Source organism: Miniopterus schreibersii (assembly GCF_964146895.1).
Source record: "Miniopterus schreibersii genome assembly, chromosome: 11".
Taxonomy (NCBI): Eukaryota; Metazoa; Chordata; class Mammalia; order Chiroptera; family Miniopteridae; genus Miniopterus; species Miniopterus schreibersii.
The window spans coordinates 74212617-74237511 of NC_138111.1; positions in this window are offsets into that span (position 1 = coordinate 74212617).

Sequence of the window (24895 nt, forward strand, 5' to 3'; positions counted from 1 at the left end):
AGGATTGGACCTAGGGTTACGGTTATGTTGAGGGATAGGGTTAGAGAGACGGTTAGGTTTCGGATTGGACCTAGGGTTAAGGTTATGTTGAGGGCTAGGGTTAGAGAGACAGTTAGGGCTAGGTTTGGTCCTAGGGTTAGGGTTAGGTTGAGGGCTAGGGTTAGACAGACAGTTAGGGTGAAGGTTGCACCTAGGGTTAGGGTTATGTTGAGGGCTAGGGTTAGAGAGACGGTTAGGGTGAGGATTGGCCCTAGGGTAAGTGTTATGTTGAGGGCTAGGGTTAGAGAGACTGTTAGGGTTAGGATTGGACCTAGCGTTAGGGTTATATTGAGGACTAGGGTTAGAGAGACGTTTAGGGTTAGGATTGGACCTAGGGTTAGGGTTACGTTGAAGGCTAGGGTTAAGAGACGGTTAGAGCTAGGATTGGGCCTAGGGTTAGGGTTAGGTTGAGGTCTAGGGTCACAGAGACGGTTAGGGTTAGGATTGGAGCTAGGGTTAGGGTTATGTTGAGGGCTAGGGTTAGAGAGACGGTTAGGGTTAGGATTGGACCTAAGGTTAGGGTTATGTTGAGGGCTAGGCTTAGAGAGACGGTTAGGGTTAGGATTGGACCTAGGGTTAGGGTTATGTTGAGGGCTAATGTTAGAGAGACAATTAGGGTTAGGATTGGACCTAGGGTTAAGGTTATGTTGAGGGCTAGGGTTAGAGAGATGGTTAGGGTTGGGATTGGACCTAGGGTTAGGGTTATGTTGAGGGCTAGGGTTAGAGAGACGGTTAGGGTTAGGATTAGACCTAGGGATAGGGTTATGTTGAGGGCTAGGCTTAGAGAGACGGTTAGGGTTAGCATTGGACCTAGGGTTAGGGTTATGTTAAGGGCTAATATTAGAGAGACAATTAGGGTTAGGATTGGACCTAGGGTTAAGGTTATGTTGAGGGCTAGGGTTAGAGAGACGGTTAGGGTTAGGATTGGACCTAGGTTTAGCGTTAGGTTGAGTACTAGGGTTAGAGAGATTGTTAGGGTTAGGATTGCACCTAGGGTTACGGTTAGGTTGAGGGCTAGGGTTAGAGAGACGGTTAGGGTGAGGATTGGACCTAGGGTTAGGGTTATTTTGAGGGCTAGGGTTAGAGAGACGGTTAGGGTTAGGATTGGACCTAGGGTTAGGGTTATGTTGAGGGCTACGGTTAGAGAGTCGGTTAGGGTTAGGATTGGACCTAGGGTTAAGGTTATGTTGAGGGCTAGGGTTAGAGTGACGGTTAGGGCTAGGATTGGACCTAGGGTTAGGGTTAGATTGAGGGCTAGGGTTAGACAGACGGTTAGGGTGAAGATTGGACCTAGGGTTAGGGTTATGTTGAGGGCTAGGGTTAGAGAGACGGTTAGGGTTAGGAATGGAACTAAGGTTAGGGGTATGTTGAGGGTTAGGGTCACAGAGACGGTTGGGGTTAGGATTGGACCTAGGGTTAGGGTTATGTTGATTGCTAGGGTTAGAGAGTCGGTTAGGGTTAGGATTGGAACTAGGGTTAAGGTTATGTTGAGGGCTAGGGTTAGAGAGACGGTTAGGATTAGGATTCGACCTAGGGTTAGGGTTATGTTGACGGCTAGGGTTACAGAGACGGTTAGGGTTAGACTGGACCTAGGATTAGGGTTATGTTGAGGACTAGGGTTAGAGAGACGGTTAGGGTTAGCTTTGGACCTAGGGTTAGTGTTATGTTGAGGGCTAGGGTTAGACAGAAGGTTAGGGTTAGGATTCGACCTAGGGTTAGGGTTATGTTGAGGGCTAGGGTTAGAGAGACGGTTAGGATTAGGATTCGACCTAGGGTTAGGGTTACATTGAGGGCTAGGGTTAGAAAGACGGTTAGGGTGAGGATTGGACCTAGGGTTAGGGTTATATTGAGGACTAGGGTTAGAGAGACGGTTAGGGTTAGGATTGGACCTAGGTTTAGGGTTAGGTTGAGTACTAGGGTTAGAGAGATGGTTAGGGTTAGGATAGGACCTAGAGTTAGGGTTAGGTTGAGGGCTAGGGTTAGACAGACGGTTAGGGTGAATATTGGACCTAGGGTTAGCGTTATGTTGAGGGCTAGGGTTAGAGAGACGGTTAGGGTTAGGATTGGACCTAGGGTTAGGGTTAGGTTGAGGGCTAGGGTCACAGACACGGTTAGGGTTAGGATTGGACCTAGGGTTAGGGTTATGTTGAGGGCGAGGGTTAGAGGGACGGTTAGGGTTAGGATTGGACCTAGGGTTAGGGTTATGTTGAGGGCTAGGTTTAGAGAGACTTTTAGGGTTAGGATTGGACCTAGGGTTAGGGTTATGTTGCGGGCTAGGGTTAGAGAGACGGTTAGGGTTAGGATTGGACCTAGGGTTAAGGTTATGTTGAGGGCTAGGGTTAGAGAGACAGTTAGGGCTAGGTTTGGTCCTAGGGTTAGGGTTAGGTTGAGGGCTAGGGTTAGACAGACAGTTAGGGTGAAGGTTGCACCTAGGGTTAGGGTTATGTTGAGGGCTAGGGTTAGAGAGACGGTTAGGGTTAGGATTGGACCTAGGGTTAGGGTTATGTTGCGGGCTAGGGTTAGGGAGGTGGTTAGGGTTAGGTTTGGACCTAGGGTTAAGGTTATGTTGAGGGCTAGGGTTAGAGAGACGGTTAGGGTTAGGATTGGACCTAGGGTTAGGGTTATGTTGAGGGCTAGGGTTAAAGAGACGGTTAGGGTTAGGATTGGACCTAGGGTTAGGGTTATGTTGAGGGCTAGGATTAGAGAGACGGTTAGGGTTAGAATTGGACCTAGGGTTAGGGTTATGTTGAGGGCTAGGGTTAACGAGAGGGTTAGGGTTAGGATTGGACCTAGGGTTTTGGTTATGTTGAGGGCTAGGGTTAGAGAGACGGTTAGGGTTAGGATTGGACCTAGGGTTAGGGTTATGTTGAGTGCTAGGGTTAGAGAGATGGTTACGGTTAGGATTGGACCTAGGGTTAAGGTTATGTTGAGGGCTAGGAATAGAGAGAGGGTTATTGCTAGGTTTGGATTAGGGTTAGGGTTAGGTTGAGGGCTAGGTTTAGACAGACGGTTAGGGTGAATATTGGACCTAGGGTTAGGGTTACGTTGAGGGCTAGGGTTAGAGAGACGGTTAGGGTTAAGATTGGACCTAGGGTTAGGGTTATGTTGAGGGCTAGGGTCACAGAGACGGTTAGTGTTAGGATTGGACCTAGGGTTAGGGTTATGTTGAGGGCTAGGGTTAGAGAGACGGTAAGGTAGGATTGGACCTAGGGTTAGTGTTATGTTGAGGACTAGGGTTAGAGAGACTGTTAGGGTTAGGATTGGACCTAGGGTTAGGGTTATGTTGAGGGCTAGGGTTAGAGAGACGGTTAGGGTTAGGATTGGACCTAGGGTTAGGGTTATGTTGAGGGCTAGGGTTAGAGAGACGGTTAGGGTGAGGATTGGACCTAGGGTTAGGGTTATATTGAGGGCTAGGGTTAGAGAGACGGTTAGGGTTAGGATTGGACCTAGGGTTAGGGTTATGTTGAGGGCTAGGGTTAGAGAGACGGTTAGGGTTAGGATTGGACCTAGGGTTAGGGTTATATTGAGAGCTAGGGTTAGAGAGACAGTTAGGGTTAGTATTGGACCTAGGGTAAGGGTTATGTTGAGGGCTAGGGTTAGAGAGACGGTTAGGGTTAGGATTGGACCTAGGGTTAGGGTTATGTTGAGGGCTAGGGTTAGAGAGACGGTTAGGGTTAGGATTGGACCTAGGGTTAGGGTTATGTTGAGGGCTAGGGTTAGAGAGATGGTTAGGGTGAGGATTGGACCTAGGGTTAGGGTTATGTTGAGGGCTAGGTTTAGAGAGACGGTTAGGGTTAGGATTGGACCTAGGGTTAAGGTTATGTTGAGGGCTAGGGTCACAGAGACGGTTAGTGTTAGGATTGGACCTAGGGTTAGGGTTATGTTGAGGGCTAGGGTTAGAGAGATGGTTAGGGTTAGGATAGGATCTAGAGTTAGGGTTAGGTTGAGGGCTAGGGTTAGACAGACGGTTAGGGTCAATATTGGACCTAGGGTTAGGGTTATGTTGAGGGCTATGGTTAGAGAGACGGTTAGGGTTAGAATTGGACCTAGGGTTAGGGTTAGGTTGAGGGCTAGGGTCACAGACACGGTTAGGGTTAGGATTGGACCTAGGGTTAGGGTTATGTTGAGGGCTAGGGTTAGAGGGACGGTTAGGGTTAGGATTGGACCTAGGGTTAGGGTTATGTTGAGGGCTAGGTTTAGAGAGACGGTTAGGGTTAGGATTGGACCTAGGGTTAGGGTTATGTTGCGGGCTAGGTTTAGAGAGACAGTTAGGGTTAGGATTGGACCTAGGGTTAAGGTTATGTTGAGGGCTAGGGTTAGAGAGACAGTTAGGGCTAGGTTTGGTCCTAGGGTTAGGGTTAGGTTGAGGGCTAGGGTTAGACAGACAGTTAGGGTGAAGGTTGCACCTAGGGTTAGGGTTATGTTGAGGGCTAGGGTTAGAGAGACGGTTAGGGTTAATATTGGACCTAGGGTTAGGGTTATGTTGAGGGCTAGGGATAGAGAGGCGGTTAGGGTTAGGATTGGACCTAGGGTTAGGGTTATGTTGAGGGCTAGGTTTAGAGAGACGGTTAGGGTTAGGAATGGACCGAGGGTTAGGGTTATGTTGAGGGCTAGTGTCACAGAGACGGTTAGGGTTAGGATTGGACCTAGGGTTAGGGTTATGTTGAGGGCTAGTGTTAGAGAGTCGGTTAGGGTTAGGATTGGACCTAGGGTTAGGGTTATGTTGAGGACTAGGGTTAGAGAGACGGTTAGGGTTAGGATTAGACCTACGGTTAGGGTTATGTTGAGGGCTAGGGTTAGATAGACGGTTAGGGTTAGGATTGGACCTAGGGTTAGGGTTATGTTGAGGGCTAGGGTTAGACAGACGATTAGGGTGAATATTGTACCTAGGGTTAGGGTTATGTTGAGGGCTAGGGTTAGAGAGACGGTTAGGGTTAGGATTGGACCTAGGGTTACGGTTATGTTTTGGGCTAGGGTCACAGTGACGGTTAGGGTTAGGATTGGACCAAGGTTTAGGGTTATGTTGAGGGCTAGGGTTAGAGAGACGGTTAGGGTTAGGATTGGACCTAGGGTTAGGGTTATGTTGAGGGCTAGGTTTAGAGAGACGGTTAGGGTTAGGATTGGACCTAGGGTTAGGGTTATGTTGAGGGCTAGAGTTAGAGAGACGGTTAGGGTTAGGATTGGACCTAGGGTTAGGGTTATGTTGAGTGCTAGGGTTAGAGAGACGGTTAGGGTTAGGATTGGACCTAGGGTTAGGGTTATGTTGAGGGCTAGTGTTAGACAGACGGTTAGGGTTAGGATTGGACCTAGGGTTAGGGTTATGTTGAGGGCTAGGGTTAGAGAGACGGTTAGGGTTAGGATTGGACCTAGGGTTATGGTTAGCTTGAGGGCTAGGGTTAGAGAGACAATTAGGGTTAGGATTGGACCTAGGTTTAGGGGTAGGTTGAGGACTAGGGTTAGAGAGATGGTTAGGGTTAGGATTGGACCTAGGGTTAGGGTTAGGTTGAGGGCTATGGTTAGACAGACGGTTAGGGTGAAGATTGGACCTTGGGTTAGGGTTATGTTGAGGGCTAGGGTTAGAGAGACGGTTAGGGTTAGGATTGGACCTAGGGTTAGGGTTATGTTGAGGGCTAGGGTTTGAGAGACGGTTAGGGTGAGGATTGGACCTAGGGTTAGTGTTATGTTAAGGGCCAGGGTCACAGAAAAGGTTAGGGTTAGGATTGGACCTAGGGTTAGGGTTATGTTGAGGGCTAGGTTTAGAGAGACGGTTATGGTTAGGATTGAACCTAGGGTTAGGGTTATGTTGAGGGCTAGGGTTAGAGAGACGTTTAGGGTTAGGATTGGACCTAGGGTTAGGGTTATTTTGAGGGCTAGGGTTAGAGAGATGGTTAGGGTTAGGATTGGACCTAGGGTTAGGGTTATGTTGAGGGCTAGGGTTAGAGAGACGGTTAGGGTGAGGATTGGACCTAGGGTAAGGGTTATATTGAGGGCTAGGGTTAGTGAGTGGGTTAGGGTTAGGATTGTACCTAGGGTTAGGGTTAGGTTGAGGGCTAGGGTTAGACAGACGGTTAGGGTGAAGATTGTACCTAGGGTTAGGGTTATGTTTAGGGCTAGGGTTAGAGAGATGGTTATGGTTAGGATTGGACCTAAGGTTAGGGTTATGTTGAGGGTTAGGGTCACAGAGACGGTTGGGGTTAGGATTGGACCTAGGGTTAGGGTTATGTTGAGGGCTAGGGTTAGAGAGACGGTTAGGGTGAGGATTGGACCTAGGGTTAGGGTTATATTGAAGGCTAGGGTTAGAGAGACGGTTAGGGTTACGATTGGACCTAGGGTTAGGGTTATGTTGAGGGCTAGGGTTAGAGAGACGGTTAGGGTTAGGATTGGACCTAGGGTTAAGGTTATGTTGAGGGCTAGAGTTAGAGAGACGGTTAGGGTTAGCTTGGACCTAGGATTAGGGTTATGTTGAGGGCGAGTGTTAGAGAGAGGGTTAGGGCTATGTTTGGACCTAGGGTTAGGGTTAGGTTGAGGGCTAGGGTTAAACAGACGGTTAGGGTGAATATTGGACCTAGGGTTAGGGTTATGTTGCGGGCTAGGGTTAGAGAGACGGTTAGGGTTATGATTGGACCTAGGGTTAGGGTTATGTTGAGGGCTAGGGTCACAGAGATGGTTAGGGTTAGGATTGGACCTATGGTTAGGGTTATGTTGAGGGCTAGGGTCACAGAGACGGTTAGGGTTAGGATTGGACCTAGGGTTAGGGTTATGTTCAGGGCTAGGGTTAGAGAGACGGTTAGGGTTAGGATTGGACCTAGGGTTAAGGTTATGTTGAGGGCTAGTTTTAGAGAGACGGTTAGGGTTAGGATTAGACCTAGGGTTAGGGTTATGTTGAGGGCTAGGGTTAGAGAGACGGTTAGGGTTAGGTTTTCCTAGGGTTAGGGTGATGTTGCGGGCTAGGGTTAGAGAGACGGTAATGTTTAGGATTGGACCTAGGGTTAGGGTTATGTTGAGGGCTAGGGTTAGAGAGACCGTTAGGGTTAGGATTGGACCTAGGGTTTGGGTTATGTTGAGCGCTAATGTTAGAGAGACAATTAGGGTTAGGATTGGACCTAGGGTTAAGGTTATGTTGAGGGCTAGGGTTAGAGAGACGGTTAGGGTTAGGATTGGACCTAGGTTTAGCGTTAGGTTGAGTACTAGGGTTAGAGAGATGGTTAGGGTTAGGATTGGACCTAGGGTTAGGGTTAGGTTGAGGGCTAGGGTTAGACAGACGAATAGGGTGAATATTGGACCTAGGGTTAGGGTTAGGTTGAGGGCTAGGGTTAGACAGACGATTTGGGTGAAAATTGGACCTAGGGTTAGGGTTATGTTGAGGGCTAGGGTTAGAGAGACTGTTAGGGTTAGGATTGGACCTAGGGTTAGGGTTATGTTGAGGGCTGGGGTCACAGAGACGGTTAGGGTTAGGATTGGACCAAGGGTTCGGGTTATGTTGAGGGCTAGGGTTAGAGAGACGGTTAGGGTTAGGATTGGACCTAGGGTTAGAGTTATGTTGAGGGCTAGGTTTAGAGAGACGGTTAGGGTTAGGATTGGACCTAGGGTTAGGGTTATGTTGAGGGCTAGAGTTAGAGAGACGGTTAGGGTTAGGATTGGACCTAGGGTTAGGGTTATGTTGAGGGCTAGGGATAGAGAGACGGTTAGGGTTAGTTTTGGACCTAGGGTTAGGGTTATGTTCAGGGCTAGGGTTAGAGAGACGGTTAGGGTTAGGATTGGACCTAAGGTTAAGGTTATGTTGAGGGCTAGGGTTAGACAGACGGTTAGGGTGAAGATTGTACCTAGGGTTAGGGTTATGTTGAGGGCTAGTTTTAGAGAGACGGTTAGGGTTAGGATTGGACCTAGGGTTAGGGTTATGTTGAGGGCTAGGGTTAGAGAGACGGTTAGGGTTAGGATTGGACCTAGGGTTAGGGTTATGTTGAGGGCTAGGGTTAGAGAGACGGTAATGTTTAGGATTGGACCTAGGGTTAGGGTTATGTTGAGGGCTAGGTTTAGAGAGACCGTTAGGTTTAGGATTGGACCTAGGGTTAGGGTTAGGTTGAGTACTAGGGTTAGAGAGATGGTTAGGGTTAGGATTGGACCTAGGGTTAGGGTTAGGTTGAGGGCTAGGGTTAGACAGACGAATAGGGTGAATATTGGACCTAGGGTTAGGGTTATGTTGAGGGCTAGGGTTAGAGAGACGGTTAGGGTTAGGATTCGACCTAGGGTTAGTGTTATGTTGAGGGCTAGTGTCACAGAGACGGTTAGGGTTATGATTGGACCTAGGGTTAGGGTTATGTTGATTGCTAGTGTTAGAGAGACGGTTAGGGTTAGGATTGGACCTAGGGTTAGGGTTATGTTGAGGGCTAGGGTTAGAGAGACGGTTAGGGTTAGGATTGGACCTAGGGTTAGGGTTATGTTGAGGGCTAGGATTAGAGAGACGGTTAGGGTTAGGATTGGACCTAGGGTTAGGGTTATGTTGAGGGCTAGGGTTAGAGAGACGGTTAGGGTTAGGATTGGACCTAGGGTTAGGGATATGTTGAGGGCTAGGGTTAGACAGACGATTTGGGTGAATATTGTACCTAGGGTTAAGGTTATGTTGAGGCCTAGGGTTAGAGAGACGGTAAGGTAGGATTGGACCTAGGGTTAGGGTTATGTTGAGGGCGAGGGTTAGAGAGAAGGATAGGGTTAGGATTGGACCTAGGGTTAGGGTTATGTTGAGGGATAGGGTTAGAGAGACGGTTAGGGTTAGGATTGGACCTAGGGTTAGGGTTATGTTGAGGGCTAGGGTTAGAGAGACGGTTAGGGTTAGGATTCGACCTAGGGTTAGGGTTATGTTGAGGGCTAGTGTCACAGAGACGGTTAGGGTTATGATTGGACCTAGGGTTAGGGTTATGTTGAGGGCTAGTGTTAGAGAGACGGTTAGGGTTAGGATTGGACCTAGGGTTAGGGTTATGTTGAGGGCTAGGGTTAGAGAGACGGTTAGGGTTAGGATTGGACCTAGGGTTAGGGTTATGTTGAGGGCTAGGGTTAGAGAGACGGTTAGGGTTAGGATTGGACCTAGGGTTAGGGTTATGTTGAGGGCTAGGGTTAGAGAGACGGTTAGGGTTAGGATTGGACCTAGGGTTAGGGTTAGGTTGAGGGCTAGGGTTAGACAGACGATTTGGGTGAATATTGGACCTAGGGTTAAGGTTATGTTGAGGGCTAGGGTTAGAGAGACGGTAAGGTAGGATTGGACCTAGGGTTAGGGTTATGTTGAGGGCTAGGGTTAGAGAGACGGATAGGGTTAGGATTGGACCTAGGGTTAGGGTTATGTTGAGGGATAGGGTTAGAGAGACGGTTAGGGTTAGGATTGGACCTAGGGTTAGGGTTATGTTGAGAGCTAGGGTTAGAGAGACGGTTAGGGTGAGTATTGGACCTAGGGTTAGGGTTATATTGAGGGCTAGGGTTAGAGAGACGGTTAGGGTTAGGATTGGACCTAGGGTTAGGGTTATGTTGAGGGCTAGGGTTAGAGAGACGGTTAGGGTTAAGATTGGACCTAGGGTTAGGGTTATATTGAGAGCTAGGGTTAGAGAGACGGTTAGGGTTAGGATTGGACCTAGGGTAAGGGTTATGTTGAGGGCTAGGGTTAGAGAGATGGTTAGGGTTAGGATTGCACCTACGGTTAGGGTTATGTTGAGGGCTAGGGTTAGAGAGACGGTTAGGGTTAGGATTGGACATAGGGTTAGGGTTATGTTGAGGGCTAGGGTTAGAGAGACGGTTAGGGTGAGAATTGGACCTAGGGTAAGGGTTATGTTGAGGGCTAGGGTTAGAGAGACGGTTAGGGTTAGGATTGGACCTAGGGTTAGGGTTATGTTGAGGGCTAGGGTTAGAGAGACGGTTAGGGTTAGGATTGGACCTAGGGTTAAGGTTATGTTGAGGGCTAGGGTTAGAGAGACAATTAGGGTTAGGATTGGACCTAGGGTTAAGGTTATGTTGAGGGCTAGGGTTAGAGCGACGGTTAGTGTTAGGATTGGAACTAGGTTTAGCGTTAGGTTGAATACTAGGGTTAGAGAGATATTTAGGGTTAGGATTGGACCTAGGGTTAGGGTTAGGTTGAGGGCTAGGGTTAGAAAGACGGTTAGGGTGAATATTGGACCTAGGGTTAGGGTTATGTAGAGGGCTAGGGTTAGAGAGATGGTTAGGGTGAGGATTGGACCTAGGGTTAGGGTTATGTTGAGGGCTAGGGTCACAGATATATTTAGGGTTAGGATTGGACCTAGGGTTAGGGTTATGTTGAGGGCTAGGGTTAGAGAGACGGTTAGGGTTAGGATTGGACCTAGGGTTAGGGTTATGTTGAGGGCTAGGGTTAGAGAGACGGTTAGGGTGAGGATTGGACCTAGGGTTAGGGTTATGTTGAGGGCTAGGGTTAGAGAGACGGTTAGGGTTAGGATTGGACCTAGGGTTAAGGTTATGTTGAGGGCTAGGGTTAGAGAAACGGTTAGGGCTAGGTTTGGACCTAGGGTTAGGATTAGGTTGAGTGCAAGAGTTAGACAGACGGTTAGGGTGAAGATTGCACCTAGGGTGAGGGTTATGTTTAGGGCTAGGGTTAGAGAGATGGTTAGGGTTAGGATTGGACCTAAGGTTAGGGTTATGTTGAGGGTTAGGGTCACAGAGACGGTTGGGGTTAGGATTGGACCTAGGGTTAGGGTTATGTTGAGGGCTAGGGTTAGAGAGACGGTTAGGGTTACGATTGGACCTAGGGTTAGGGTTATGTTGAGGGCTAGGGTTAGAGAGACGGTTAGGGTTAGGATTGGACCTAGGGTTAAGGTTATGTTGAGGGCTAGAGTTAGAGAGACGGTTAGGGTTAAGATTGGACCTAGGGTGAGGGTTATGTTGAGGGCTAGGGTCACAGAGACGGTTAGGGTTAGGATTAGACCTAGGGTTAGGGTTATGTTGAGGGCTAGGGTTAGAGAGACGGTTAGGGTTAGGATTGGACCTAGGGTTATGGTTATGTTGAGGGCTAGGGTTAGATAGATGGTTAGGGTGAGGATTATACCTAGGGTTAGGGTTATGTTGAGGGCTAGGGTTAGAGAGACGGTTAGGGTTAGGATTGGACCTAGGGTTAAGGTTATGTTGAGGGCTAGGGTTAGAGAAACGGTTAGGGCTAGGTTTGGACCTAGGGTTAGGATTAGGTTGAGTGCAAGGGTTAGACAGACGGTTAGGGTGAAGATTGCACCTAGGGTGAGGGTTATGTTGAGGGCTAGGGTAATAGAGACGGTTAGGGTTAGGATTGGACCTAGGGTTAGGGTTATGTTGAGGGCTAGGGTTAGAGAGACGGTTAGGGTTAAGATTGGACCTAGGGTTAGGGTTATGTTGAGGGCTAGGGATAGAGAGGCGGTTAGGGTTAGGATTGGACCTAGGGTTAGGGTTATGTTGAGGGCTAGGGTTAGAGAGACGGTTAGGGTTAGGATTGGACCTAGGGTTAGGGTTATGTTGAGGGCTAGGGTTAGAGAGACGGTTAGGGTTAGGATTGGACCGAGGGTTAAGGTTATGTTGAGGGCTAGGGTTACAGAGACGGTTAGGGTTAGATTGGACTTAGGATTAGGGTTATGTTGAGGACTAGGGTTAGAGAGACGGTTAGGGTTAGCTTTGGACCTAGGGTTAGTGTTATGTTGAGGGCTAGGGTTAGAGAGAAGGTTAGGGTTAGGATTGGACCTAGGGTTAGGGTTATGTTGAGGGCTAGGGTTAGAGAGAGGGTTAGGATTAGGATTCGACCTAGGGTTAGGGTTACATTGAGGGCTAGGGTTAGAAAGACGGTTAGGGTGAGGATTGGACCTAGGGTTAGGGTTATATTGAGGACTAGGGTTAGAGAGACGGTTAGGGTTAGGATTGGACCTAGGTTTAGGGTTAGGTTGAGTACTAGGGTTAGAGAGATGCTTAGGGTTAGGATAGGACCTAAGGTTAGGGTTAGGTTGAGGGCTAGGGTTAGACAGACGGTTAGGGTGAATATTGGACCTAGGGTTAGGGTTATGTTGAGGGCTAGGGTTAGAGAGACGGTTAGGGTTAGGATTGGACCTAGGGTTAAGGTTATGTTGAGGGCTAGTTTTAGAGAGACGGTTAGGGTTAGGATTAGACCTAGGGTTAGGGTTATGTTGAGGGCTAGGGTTAGACAGACGGTTAGGGTGAAGATTGGACCTAGGGTTAGGGTTATGTTTAGGGCTAGGGTTAGAGAGATGGTTAGGGTTAGGATTGGACCTAAGGTTAGGGTTATGTTGAGGGTTAGGGTCACAGAGACGGTTGGGGTTAGGATTGGACCTAGGGTTAGGGTTATGTTGAGGGCTAGGGTTAGAGAGACGGTTAGGGTGAGGATTGGACCTAGGGTTAGGGTTATATTGAAGGCTAGGGTTAGAGAGACGGTTAGGGTTACGATTGGACCTAGGGTTAGGGTTATGTTGAGGGCTAGGGTTAGAGAGACGGTTAGGGTTAGGATTGGACCTAGGGTTAAGGTTATGTTGAGGGCTAGAGTTAGAGAGACGGTTAGGGTTAAGATTGGACCTAGGGTGAGGGTTATGTTGAGGGCTAGGGTCACAGAGACGGTTAGGGTTAGGATTAGACCTAGGGTTAGGGTTATGTTGAGGGCTAGGGTTAGAGAGACGGTTATGGTTAGGATTGGACCTAGGGTTATGGTTATGTTGAGGGCTAGGGTTAGATAGATGGTTAGGGTGAGGATTATACCTAGGGTTAGGGTTATGTTGAGGGCTAGGGTTAGAGAGACGGTTAGGGTTAGGATTGGACCTATGGTTAAGGTTATGTTGAGGGCTAGGGTTAGAGAAACGGTTAGGGCTAGGTTTGGACCTAGGGTTAGGATTAGGTTGAGTGCAAGGGTTAGACAGACGGTTAGGGTGAAGATTGCACCTAGGGTGAGGGTTATGTTGAGGGCTAGGGTAAGAGAGATGGTTAGGGTTAGGATTGGACCTAGGGTTAGGGTTATGTTGAGGGCTAGGGTTAGAGAGACGGTTAGGGTTAAGATTGGACCTAGGGTTAGGGTTATGTTGAGGGCTAGGGATAGAGAGGCGGTTAGGGTTAGGATTGGACCTAGGGTTAGGGTTATGTTGAGGGCTAGGGTTAGAGAGACGGTTAGGGTTAGGATTGGACCTAGGGTTAGGGTTATGTTGAGGGCTAGGGTTAGAGAGACGGTTAGGGTTAGGATTGGACCTAGGATTAGGGTTATGTTGAGGACTAGGGTTAGAGAGACGGTTAGGGTTAGCTTTGGACCTAGGGTTAGTGTTATGTTGAGGGCTAGGGTTAGAGAGAAGGTTAGGGTTAGGATTGGACCTAGGGTTAGGGTTATGTTGAGGGCTAGGGTTAGAGAGAGGGTTAGGATTAGGATTCGACCTAGGGTTAGGGTTACATTGAGGGCTAGGGTTAGAAAGACGGTTAGGGTGAGGATTGGACCTAGGGTTAGGGTTATATTGAGGACTAGGGTTAGAGAGACGGTTAGGGTTAGGATTGGACCTAGGTTTAGGGTTAGGTTGAGTACTAGGGTTAGAGAGATGCTTAGGGTTAGGATAGGACCTAAGGTTAGGGTTAGGTTGAGGGCTAGGGTTAGACAGACGGTTAGGGTGAATATTGGACCTAGGGTTAGGGTTATGTTGAGGGCTAGGGTTAGAGAGACCGTTAGGGTTAGGATTGGACCTAGGGTTAGGGTTAGGTTGAGGGCTAGGGTCACAGACACGGTTAAGGTTAGGATTGGACCTAGGGTTAGGGTTATGTTGAGGGCTAGGGTTAGAGAGACGGTTAGGGTTAGGATTGGACCTAGGGTTAGGGTTATGTTGAGGGCTAGGTTTAGAGAGACGGTTAGGGTTAGGATTGGACCTAGGGTTAGGGTTATGTTGAGGGCTAGGGTTACAGAGACGATTAGGGTTAGGATAGGACCTAGGGTTAGGGTTATGTTGAGGGCTAGGGTTAGAGAGACGGTTAGGGTTAGGATTGGACGTAGGGTTAAGGTTATGTTGACGGCTAGGGTTAGAGAGACGGTTAGGGTTAGCATTGGACCTAGGGTTAAGTTTATGTTGAGGGCTAAGGTTAGAGAGACGGTTAGGGCTAGGATTGGACCTAGGGTTAGGGTTAGGTTGAGGGCTAGGGTTAGACAGACGGTTAGGGTGAAGATTGGACCTAGGGTTAGGGTTATGTTGAGGGCTAGGGTTAGAGAGACGGTTAGGGTTAGGATTGGTCCTACGGTTAGGGTTATGTTGAGGGCTAGGGTCACAGAGACGGTTAGGGTTAGGATTGGACCTAGGGTTAGGGTTATGTTGAGGGCTAGTGTTAGAGAGACCCTTACGGTTAGCATTGAACCTAGGGTTAGGGTTATGTTGAGGGCTAGGGATAGAGAGACGGTTAGGGTTAGGATTGGACCTAGGGTTAGGGTTATGTTCAGGGCTAGGGTTAGAGAGACGTTAGGGTTAGGATTGGACCTAGGGTTAGGGTTATGTTGAGGGCTAGGGTTAGACAGACGGTTAGGGTGAAGATTGGACCTAGGGTTAGGGTTATGTTGAGGGCTAGTTTTAGAGAGACGGTTAGGGTTAGGATTGGACTGAGGGTTAAGGTTATGTTGAGGGCTAGGGTCACAGAGACGGTTAGGGTTAGGATTGGACCTAGGGTTAGGGTTACGTTGAGGGCTAGTGTTAGAGAGACGGTTACGGTTAGGATTGGACCTAGGGTTAGGGTTATGGTGAGGGCTAGGGATAGAGAGACGGTTAGGGTTAGGATTGTACCTAGGGTTAGGGTTATGTTCAGGGCTAGGGTTAGAGAGACGGTTAGGGTTAGGATTGCACCTAGGGTTAGGGTTATGTTCAGGGCTAGGGTTAGAGAGACGGTTAGGGTTAGGATTGGACCTAGGTTTAGCGTTAGGTTGAGTACTAGGGTTAGAGAGATGGTTAGGGTTAGGATTGGACCTAGGGTTAGGGTTAGGTTGAGGGCTAGGGTTAGACAGACGAATAGGGTGAATATTGGACGTAGGGTTAGGGTTATGTTGAGGGCTAGTGTTAGAGAGACGGTTAGGGTTAGGATTGGACCTAGGTTTAGGGTTATGTTGAGGGCTAGTGTCACAGAGACGGTTAGGGTTAGGATTGGACCTAGGGTTAGGGTTATGTTGAGGGCTAGTGTTAGAGAGTCGGTTAGGGTTAGGATTGGACCTAGGGTTAGGGTTATGTTGAGGGCTAGGGTTAGAGAGACGGTTAGGGTTAGGATTGGACCTAGGGTTAGGGTTATGTTGAGGGCTAGGGTTAGAGAGACGGTTAGGGTTAGGATTGGACCTAGGGTTAGGGTTATGTTGAGGGCTAGGGTTAGACAGACGATTAGGGTGAATATTGTACCTAGGGTTAGGGTTATGTTGAGGGCTAGGGTTAGAGAGACGGTTAGGGTTAGGATTGGACCTAGGGTTAGGGTTATGTTTTGGGCTAGGGTCACAGCGACGGTTAGGGTTAGGATTGGACCAAGGGTTAGGGTTATGTTGAGGGCTAGGGTTAGAGAGACGTTTAGGGTTAGGATTGGACCTAGGGTTAGGGTTATGTTGAGGGCTAGGTTTAGAGAGACGGTTAGGGTTAGGATTGGACCTAGGGTTAGGTTTATGTTGAGGGCTAGAGTTAGAGAGACGGTTAGGGTTAGGATTGGACCTAGGGTTAGGGTTATGTTGAGGGCTAGGGTTAGAGAGACGGTTAGGGTTAGGATTGGACCTAGGGTTAGGGTTATGTTGAGGGCTAGTGTTAGAGAGACGGTTAGGGTTAGGATTGGACCTAGGGTTAGGGTTATGTTGAGGGCTAGGGTTAGAGAGACGGTTAGGGTTAAGATTGGACCTAGGGTTAGGGTTATGTTGAGGGCTAGGGATAGAGAGGCGGTTAGGGTTAGGATTGGACCTAGGGTTAGGGTTATGTTGAGGGCTAGGGTTAGAGAGACGGTTAGGGTTAGGATTGGACCTAGGGTTAGGGTTATGTTGAGGGCTAGGGTTAGAGAGACGGTTAGGGTTAGGATTGGACCGAGGGTTAAGGTTATGTTGAGGGCTAGGGTTACAGAGACGGTTAGGGTTAGATTGGACCTAGGATTAGGGTTATGTTGAGGACTAGGGTTAGAGAGACGGTTCGGTTTAGCTTTGGACCTAGGGTTAGTGTTATTTTGAGGGCTAGGGTTAGAGAGAAGGTTAGGGTTAGGATTGGACCTAGGGTTAGGGTTATGTTGAGGGCTAGGGTTAGAGAGACGGTTAGGATTAGGATTCGACCTAGGGTTAGGGTTACATTGAGGGCTAGGGTTAGAAAGACGGTTAGGGTGAGGATTGGACCTAGGGTTAGGGTTATATTGAGGACTAGGGTTAGAGAGACGGTTAGGGTTAGGATTGGACCTAGGTTTAGGGTTAGGTTGAGTACTAGGGTTAGAGAGATGCTTAGGGTTAGGATAGGACCTAGAGTTAGGGTTAGGTTGAGGGCTAGGGTTAGACAGACGGTTAGGGTGAATATTGGACCTAGGGTTAGGGTTATGTTGAGGGCTAGGGTTAGAGAGACCGTTAGGGTTAGGATTGGACCTAGGGTTAGGGTTAGGTTGAGGGCTAGGGTCACAGACACGGTTAGGGTTAGGATTGGACCTAGGGTTAGGGTTATGTTGAGGGCTAGGGTTAGAGAAACGGTTAGGGTTAGGATTGGACCTAGGGTTAGGGTTATGTTGAGGGGCTAGGTTTAGAGAGACGGTTAGGGTTAGGATTGGACCTAGGGTTAGGGTTATGTTGAGGGCTAGGGTTACAGAGACGATTAGGGTTAGGATAGGACCTAGGGTTAGGGTTATGTTGAGGGCTAGGGTTAGAGAGACGGTTAGGGTTAGGATTGGACGTAGGGTTAAGGTTATGTTGACGGCTAGGGTTAGAGAGACGGTTAGGGTTAGCATTGGACCTAGGGTTAAGTTTATGTTGAGGGCTAAGGTTAGAGAGACGTTTAGGGCTAGGATTGGACCTAGGGTTAGGGTTAGGTTGAGGGCTAGGGTTAGACAGACGGTTAGGGTGAAGATTGGACCTAGGGTTAGGGTTATGTTGAGGGCTAGGGTTAGAGAGACGGTTAGGGTTAGGATTGGTCCTAGGGTTAGGGTTATGTTGAGGGCTAGGGTCACAGAGACGGTTAGGGTTAGGATTGGACCTAGGGTTAGGGTTATGTTGAGGGCTAGTGTTAGAGAGACCCTTACGGTTAGGATTGGACCTAGGGTTAGGGTTATATTGAGGGCTAGGGATAGAGAGACGGTTAGGGTTAGGATTGGTCCTAGGGTTAGGGTTATGTTCACGGCTAGGGTTAGAGAGACGGTTAGGGTTAGGATTGGACCTAGGGTTAGGGTTATGTTGAGGGCTAAGGTTAGACAGACGGTTAGGGTGAAGATTGGACCTAGGGTTAGGGTTATGTTGAGGGCTAGTTTTAGAGAGACGGTTAGGGTTAGGATTGGACCTAGGGTTAGGGTTATGTTGAGGGCTAGGGTTAGAGAGACGGTTAGGGTTAGGATTGGACCTAGGGTTAGGGTTATGTTGAGGGCTAGGGTTAGAGAGACGGTAATGTTTAGGATTGGACCTAGGGTTAGGGTTATGTTGAGGGCTAGGGTTAGAGAGACCGTTAGGGTTAGGATTGGACCTAGGGTTAGGGTTATGTTGAGGGCTAATGTTAGAGAGACAATTAGGGTTAGGATTGGACCTAGGGTTAAGGTTATGTTGAGGGCTAGGGTTAGAAAGACGGTTAGGGTTAGGATTGGACCTAGGTTTAGCGTTAGGTTGAGTACTAGGGTTAGAGACATGGTTAGGGTTAGGATTGGACCTAGGGTTAGGGTTAGGTTGAGGGCTAGGGTTAGACAGACGAATAGGGTGAATATTGGACCTAGGGTTAGGGTTATGTTGAGGGCTAGGGTTAGAGAGACGGTTAGGGTTAGGATTGGACCTAGGGTTAGGGTTATGTTGAGGGCTAGTGTCACAGAGACGGTTAGGGTGAGGATTGGAACTAGGGTTAGGGTTATGTTGAGGGCTAGTGTTAGAGAGACGGTTAGAGTTAGGATTGGACCTAGGGTTAGGGTTATGTTGAGGGCTAGGGTTAGAGAGACGGTTAGGGTTAGGATTGGACCTAGGGTTAGGGTTAGGTTGAGGGCTAGGGTTAGACAGACGATTTGGGTGAATATTGGACCTAGGGTTAGGGTTATGTTGAGGGGTAGGGTTAGAGAGACGGATAGGGTTAGGATTGGACCTAGGGTTAGGGTTATGTTGAGGGCTGGGGTCACAGAGACGGTTAGGGTTAGGATTGGACCAAGGGTTAGGGTTATGTTGAGGGCTAGGGTTAGAGAGACGGTTAGGGTTAGGATTGGACCTAGGGTTAGGGTTATGTTGAGGGCTAGGGTTAGAGAGACGGTAATGTTTAGGATTGGACCTAGGGTTAGGGTTATGTTGAGGGCTAGGTTTAGAGAGACCGTTAGGGTTAGGATTGGACGTAGGGTTAGGGTTATGTTGAGGGCTAATATTAGAGAGACAATTAGGGTTAGGATTGGACCTAGGGTTAAGGTTATGTTGAGGGCTAGGGTTAGAGAGACGGTTAGGGTTAGGATTGGACTTAGGTTTAGCGTTAGGTTGAGTACTAGGGTTAGAGAGATGGTTAGGGTTAGGATTGGACCTAGGGTTAGGGTTATGTTGAGGGCTAGGGTTAGAGAGACGGTTAGGGTTAGGATTGGACCTAGGGTTAGGGTTAGGTTGAGGGCTAGGGTTAGAAAGACGATTTGGGTGAATATTGGACCTAGGGTTAGGGTTATGTTGAGGGCTAGGGTTAGAGAGACGGTTAGGGTTAGGATTGGACCTAGGGTTAGGGTTATGTTGAGGGCTGGGGTCACAGAAACGGTTAGGTTTAGGATTGGACCAAGGGTTAGGGTTATGTTGAGGGCTAGGGTTAGAGAGACGGTTAGGGTTAGGATTGGACCTAGGGCTAGAGTTATGTTGAGGGCTAGGTTTAGAGAGACGGTTAGGGTTAGGATTGGACCTAGGGTTAGGGTTATGTTGAGCGCTAGAGTTAGTGAGACGGTTAGGGTTAGGATTGGACCTAGGGTTAGGGTTATGTTGAGGGCTAGGGTTAGAGATACGGTTAGGGTTAGGATTGGACCTAGGGTTAAGGTTATGTTGAGGGCTAGGGTTAGATAGAGGGTTAGGGCTAGGTTTGGACCTAGGCTGAGGGTTAGGTTGAGGGCTAGGTTTAGACAGACGGTTAGGGTGAATATTGGAGCTAGAGTTAGGGTTATGTTGAGGGCTAGGTTTAGAGATTCCGTTAGGGTTAGGATTGGACCTAGGGTTAGGGTTATGTTTAGAGCTAGGGTTAGAGAGACTGTTAGGGTTAGGATTGGACCTAGGGTAAGGGTTATGTTGAGGGCTAGGGTTAGAGAGATGGTTAGGGTTAGGATTGCACCTACGGTTAGGGTTATGTTGAGGGCTAGGGTTAGAGAGACGGTTAGGGTTAGGATTGGACATAGGGTTAGGGTTATGTTGAGGGCTAGGGTTAGAGAGACGGTTAGGGTGAGGATCGACCTAGGGTAAGGGTTATGTTGAGGGCTAGGGTTAGAGAGACGGTTAGGGTTAGGATTGGACCTAGGGTTAGGGTTATGTAGTGGGCTAGGGTCACAGAGACGGTTAGGGTTAGGATTGGACCTAGGGTTAGGGTTATGTTGAGGGCTAGGGTTACAGAGACGATTAGGGTTAGGATAGGACCTAGGGTTAGGGTTATGTTGAGGGCTAGGGTTAGAGAGACGGTTAGTGTTAGGATTGGACGTAGGGTTAAGGTTATGTTGACGGCTAGGGTTAGAGAGACGGTTAGGGTTAGCATTGGACCTAGGGTTAAGTTTATGTTGAGGGCTAAGGTTAGAGAGACGTTTAGGGCTAGGATTGGACCTAGGGTTAGGGTTAGGTTGAGGGCTAGGGTTAGACAGACGGTTAGGGTGAAGATTGGACCTAGGGTTAGGGTTATGTTGAGGGCTAGGGTTAGAGAGACGGTTAGGGTTAGGATTGGTCCTAGGGTTAGGGTTATGTTGAGGGCTAGGGTCACAGAGACGGTTAGGGTTAGGATTGGACCTAGGGTTAGGGTTATGTTGAGGGCTAGTGTTAGAGAGACCCTTACGGTTAGGAATGGACCTAGGGTTAGGGTTATGTTGAGGGCTAGGGATAGAGAGACGGTTAGTGTTAGGATTGGTACTAGGGTTAGGGTTATGTTCACGGCTAGGGTTAGAGAGACGGTTAGGGTTAGGATTGGACCTAGGGTTAGGGTTATGTTGAGGGCTAGGGTTAGACAGACGGTTAGGGTGAAGATTGGACCTAGGGTTAGGGTTATGTTGAGGGCTAGTTTTAGAGAGACGGTTAGGGTTAGGATTGGACCTAGGGTTAGGGTTATGTTGAGGGCTAGGGTTAGAGAGACGGTTAGGGTTAGGATTGGACCTAGGGTTAGGGTTATGTTGAGGGCTAGGGTTAGAGAGACGGTAATGTTTAGGATTGGACCTAGGGTTAGGGTTATGTTGAGGGCTAGGGTTAGAGAGACCGTTAGGGTTAGGATTGGACCTAGGGTTAGGGTTATGTTGAGGGCTAATGTTAGAGAGACAATTAGGGTTAGGATTGGACCTAGGGTTAAGGTTATGTTGAGGGCTAGGGTTAGAGAGACGGTTAGGGTTAGGATTGGACCTAGGTTTAGCGTTAGGTTGAGTACTAGGGTTAGAGACATGGTTAGGGTTAGGATTGGACCTAGGGTTAGGGTTAGGTTGAGGGCTAGGGTTAGACAGACGAATAGGGTGAATATTGGACCTAGGGTTAGGGTTATGTTGAGGGCTAGGGTTAGAGAGACGGTTAGGGTTAGGATTGGACCTAGGGTTAGGGTTATGTTGAGGGCTAGTGTCACAGAGACGGTTAGGGTTAGGATTGGACCTAGGGTTAGGGTTATGTTGAGGGCTAGTGTTAGAGAGACGGTTAGGGTTAGGATTGGACCTAGGGTTAAGGTTATGTTGAGGGCTAGGGTTAGAGAGACGGTTAGGGTTAGGATTGGACCTAGGTTTAGCGTTAGGTTGAGTACTAGGGTTAGAGAGATGGTTAGGGTTAGGATTGGACCTAGGGTTAGGGTTATGTTGAGGGCTAGGGTTAGAGAGACGGTTAGGGTTAGGATTGGACCTAGGGTTAGGGTTAGGTTGAGGGCTAGGGTTAGAAAGACGATTTGGGTGAATATTGGACCTAGGGTTAGGGTTATGTTGAGGGCTAGGGTTAGAGAGACGGTTAGGGTTAGGATTGGACCTAGGGTTAGGGTTATGTTGAGGGCTGGGGTCACAGAAACGGTTAGGGTTAGGATTGGACCAAGGGTTAGGGTTATGTTGAGGGCTAGGGTTAGAGAGACGGTTAGGGTTAGGATTGGACCTAGGGCTAGAGTTATGTTGAGGGCTAGGTTTAGAGAGACGGTTAGGGTTAGGATTGGACCTAGGGTTAGGGTTATGTTGAGCGCTAGAGTTAGAGTGACGGTTAGGGTTAGGATTGGACCTAGGGTTAGGGTTATGTTGAGGGCTAGGGTTAGAGATACGGTTAGGGTTAGGATTGGACCTAGGGTTAAGGTTATGTTGAGGGCTAGGGTTAGATAGAGGGTTAGGGCTAGGTTTGGACCTAGGGTTAGGGTTAGGTTGAGGGCTAGGTTTAGACAGAGGGTTAGGGTGAATATTGGAGCTAGCGTTAGGGTTATGTTGAGGGCTAGGTTTAGAGATTCCGTTAGGGTTAGGATTGGACCTAGGGTTAGGGTTATGTTGAGGGCTAATGTTAGAGAGACAATTAGGGTTAGGATTGGACCTAGGGTTAAGGTTATGTTGAGGGCTAGGGTTAGAGAGACGGTTAGGGTTAGGATTGGACCTAGGTTTAGCGTTAGGTTGAGTACTAGGGTTAGAGAGATGGTTAGGGTTAGGATTGGACCTAGGGTTAGGGTTATGTTGAGGGCTAGGGTTAGAGAGACGGTTAGGGTTAGGATTGGACCTAGGGTTAGGGTTAGGTTGAGGGCTAGGGTTAGAAAGACGATTTGGGTGAATATTGGACCTAGGGTTAGGGTTATGTTGAGGGCTAGGGTTAGAGAGACGGTTAGGGTTAGGATTGGACCTAGGGTTAGGGTTATGTTGAGGGCTGGGGTCACAGAAACGGTTAGGTTTAGGATTGGACCAAGGGTTAGGGTTATGTTGAGGGCTAGGGTTAGAGAGACGGTTAGGGTTAGGATTGGACCTAGGGCTAGAGTTATGTTGAGGGCTAGGTTTAGAGAGACGGTTAGGGTTAGGATTGGACCTAGGGTTAGGGTTATGTTGAGCGCTAGAGTTAGTGAGACGGTTAGGGTTAGGATTGGACCTAGGGTTAGGGTTATGTTGAGGGCTAGGGTTAGAGATACGGTTAGGGTTAGGATTGGACCTAGGGTTAAGGTTATGTTGAGGGCTAGGGTTAGATAGAGGGTTAGGGCTAGGTTTGGACCTAGGCTGAGGGTTAGGTTGAGGGCTAGGTTTAGACAGACGGTTAGGGTGAATATTGGAGCTAGAGTTAGGGTTATGTTGAGGGCTAGGTTTAGAGATTCCGTTAGGGTTAGGATTGGACCTAGGGTTAGGGTTATGTTGAGAGCTAGGGTTAGAGAGACTGTTAGGGTTAGGATTGGACCTAGGGTAAGGGTTATGTTGAGGGCTAGGGTTAGAGAGATGGTTAGGGTTAGGATTGCACCTACGGTTAGGGTTATGTTGAGGGCTAGGGTTAGAGAGACGGTTAGGGTTAGGATTGGACATAGGGTTAGGGTTATGTTGAGGGCTAGGGTTAGAGAGACGGTTAGGGTGAGGATCGACCTAGGGTAAGGGTTATGTTGAGGGCTAGGGTTAGAGAGACGGTTAGGGTTAGGATTGGACCTAGGGTTAGGGTTATGTAGTGGGCTAGGGTCACAGAGACGGTTAGGGTTAGGATTGGACCTAGGGTTAGGGTTATGTTGAGGGCTAGGGTTACAGAGACGATTAGGGTTAGGATAGGACCTAGGGTTAGGGTTATGTTGAGGGCTAGGGTTAGAGAGACGGTTAGTGTTAGGATTGGACGTAGGGTTAAGGTTATGTTGACGGCTAGGGTTAGAGAGACGGTTAGGGTTAGCATTGGACCTAGGGTTAAGTTTATGTTGAGGGCTAAGGTTAGAGAGACGTTTAGGGCTAGGATTGGACCTAGGGTTAGGGTTAGGTTGAGGGCTAGGGTTAGACAGACGGTTAGGGTGAAGATTGGACCTAGGGTTAGGGTTATGTTGAGGGCTAGGGTTAGAGAGACGGTTAGGGTTAGGATTGGTCCTAGGGTTAGGGTTATGTTGAGGGCTAGGGTCACAGAGACGGTTAGGGTTAGGATTGGACCTAGGGTTAGGGTTATGTTGAGGGCTAGTGTTAGAGAGACCCTTACGGTTAGGAATGGACCTAGGGTTAGGGTTATGTTGAGGGCTAGGGATAGAGAGACGGTTAGTGTTAGGATTGGTACTAGGGTTAGGGTTATGTTCACGGCTAGGGTTAGAGAGACGGTTAGGGTTAGGATTGGACCTAGGGTTAGGGTTATGTTGAGGGCTAGGGTTAGACAGACGGTTAGGGTGAAGATTGGACCTAGGGTTAGGGTTATGTTGAGGGCTAGTTTTAGAGAGACGGTTAGGGTTAGGATTGGACCTAGGGTTAGGGTTATGTTGAGGGCTAGGGTTAGAGAGACGGTTAGGGTTAGGATTGGACCTAGGGTTAGGGTTATGTTGAGGGCTAGGGTTAGAGAGACGGTAATGTTTAGGATTGGACCTAGGGTTAGGGTTATGTTGAGGGCTAGGGTTAGAGAGACCGTTAGGGTTAGGATTGGACCTAGGGTTAGGGTTATGTTGAGGGCTAATGTTAGAGAGACAATTAGGGTTAGGATTGGACCTAGGGTTAAGGTTATGTTGAGGGCTAGGGTTAGAGAGACGGTTAGGGTTAGGATTGGACCTAGGTTTAGCGTTAGGTTGAGTACTAGGGTTAGAGACATGGTTAGGGTTAGGATTGGACCTAGGGTTAGGGTTAGGTTGAGGGCTAGGGTTAGACAGATGAATAGGGTGAATATTGGACCTAGGGTTAGGGTTATGTTGAGGGCTAGGGTTAGAGAGACGGTTAGGGTTAGGATTGGACCTAGGGTTAGGGTTATGTTGAGGGCTAGTGTCACAGAGACGGTTAGGGTTAGGATTGGACCTAGGGTTAGGGTTATGTTGAGGGCTAGTGTTAGAGAGACGGTTAGGGTTAGGATTGGACCTAGGGTTAAGGTTATGTTGAGGGCTAGGGTTAGAGAGACGGTTAGGGTTAGGATTGGACCTAGGTTTAGCGTTAGGTTGAGTACTAGGGTTAGAGAGATGGTTAGGGTTAGGATTGGACCTAGGGTTAGGGTTATGTTGAGGGCTAGGGTTAGAGAGACGGTTAGGGTTAGGATTGGACCTAGGGTTAGGGTTAGGTTGAGGGCTAGGGTTAGAAAGACGATTTGGGTGAATATTGGACCTAGGGTTAGGGTTATGTTGAGGGCTAGGGTTAGAGAGACGGTTAGGGTTAGGATTGGACCTAGGGTTAGGGTTATGTTGAGGGCTGGGGTCACAGAAACCGTTAGGGTTAGGATTGGACCAAGGGTTAGGGTTATGTTGAGGGCTAGGGTTAGAGAGACGGTTAGGGTTAGGATTGGACCTAGGGCTAGAGTTATGTTGAGGGCTAGGTTTAGAGAGACGGTTAGGGTTAGGATTGGACCTAGGGTTAGGGTTATGTTGAGCGCTAGAGTTAGAGTGACGGTTAGGGTTAGGATTGGACC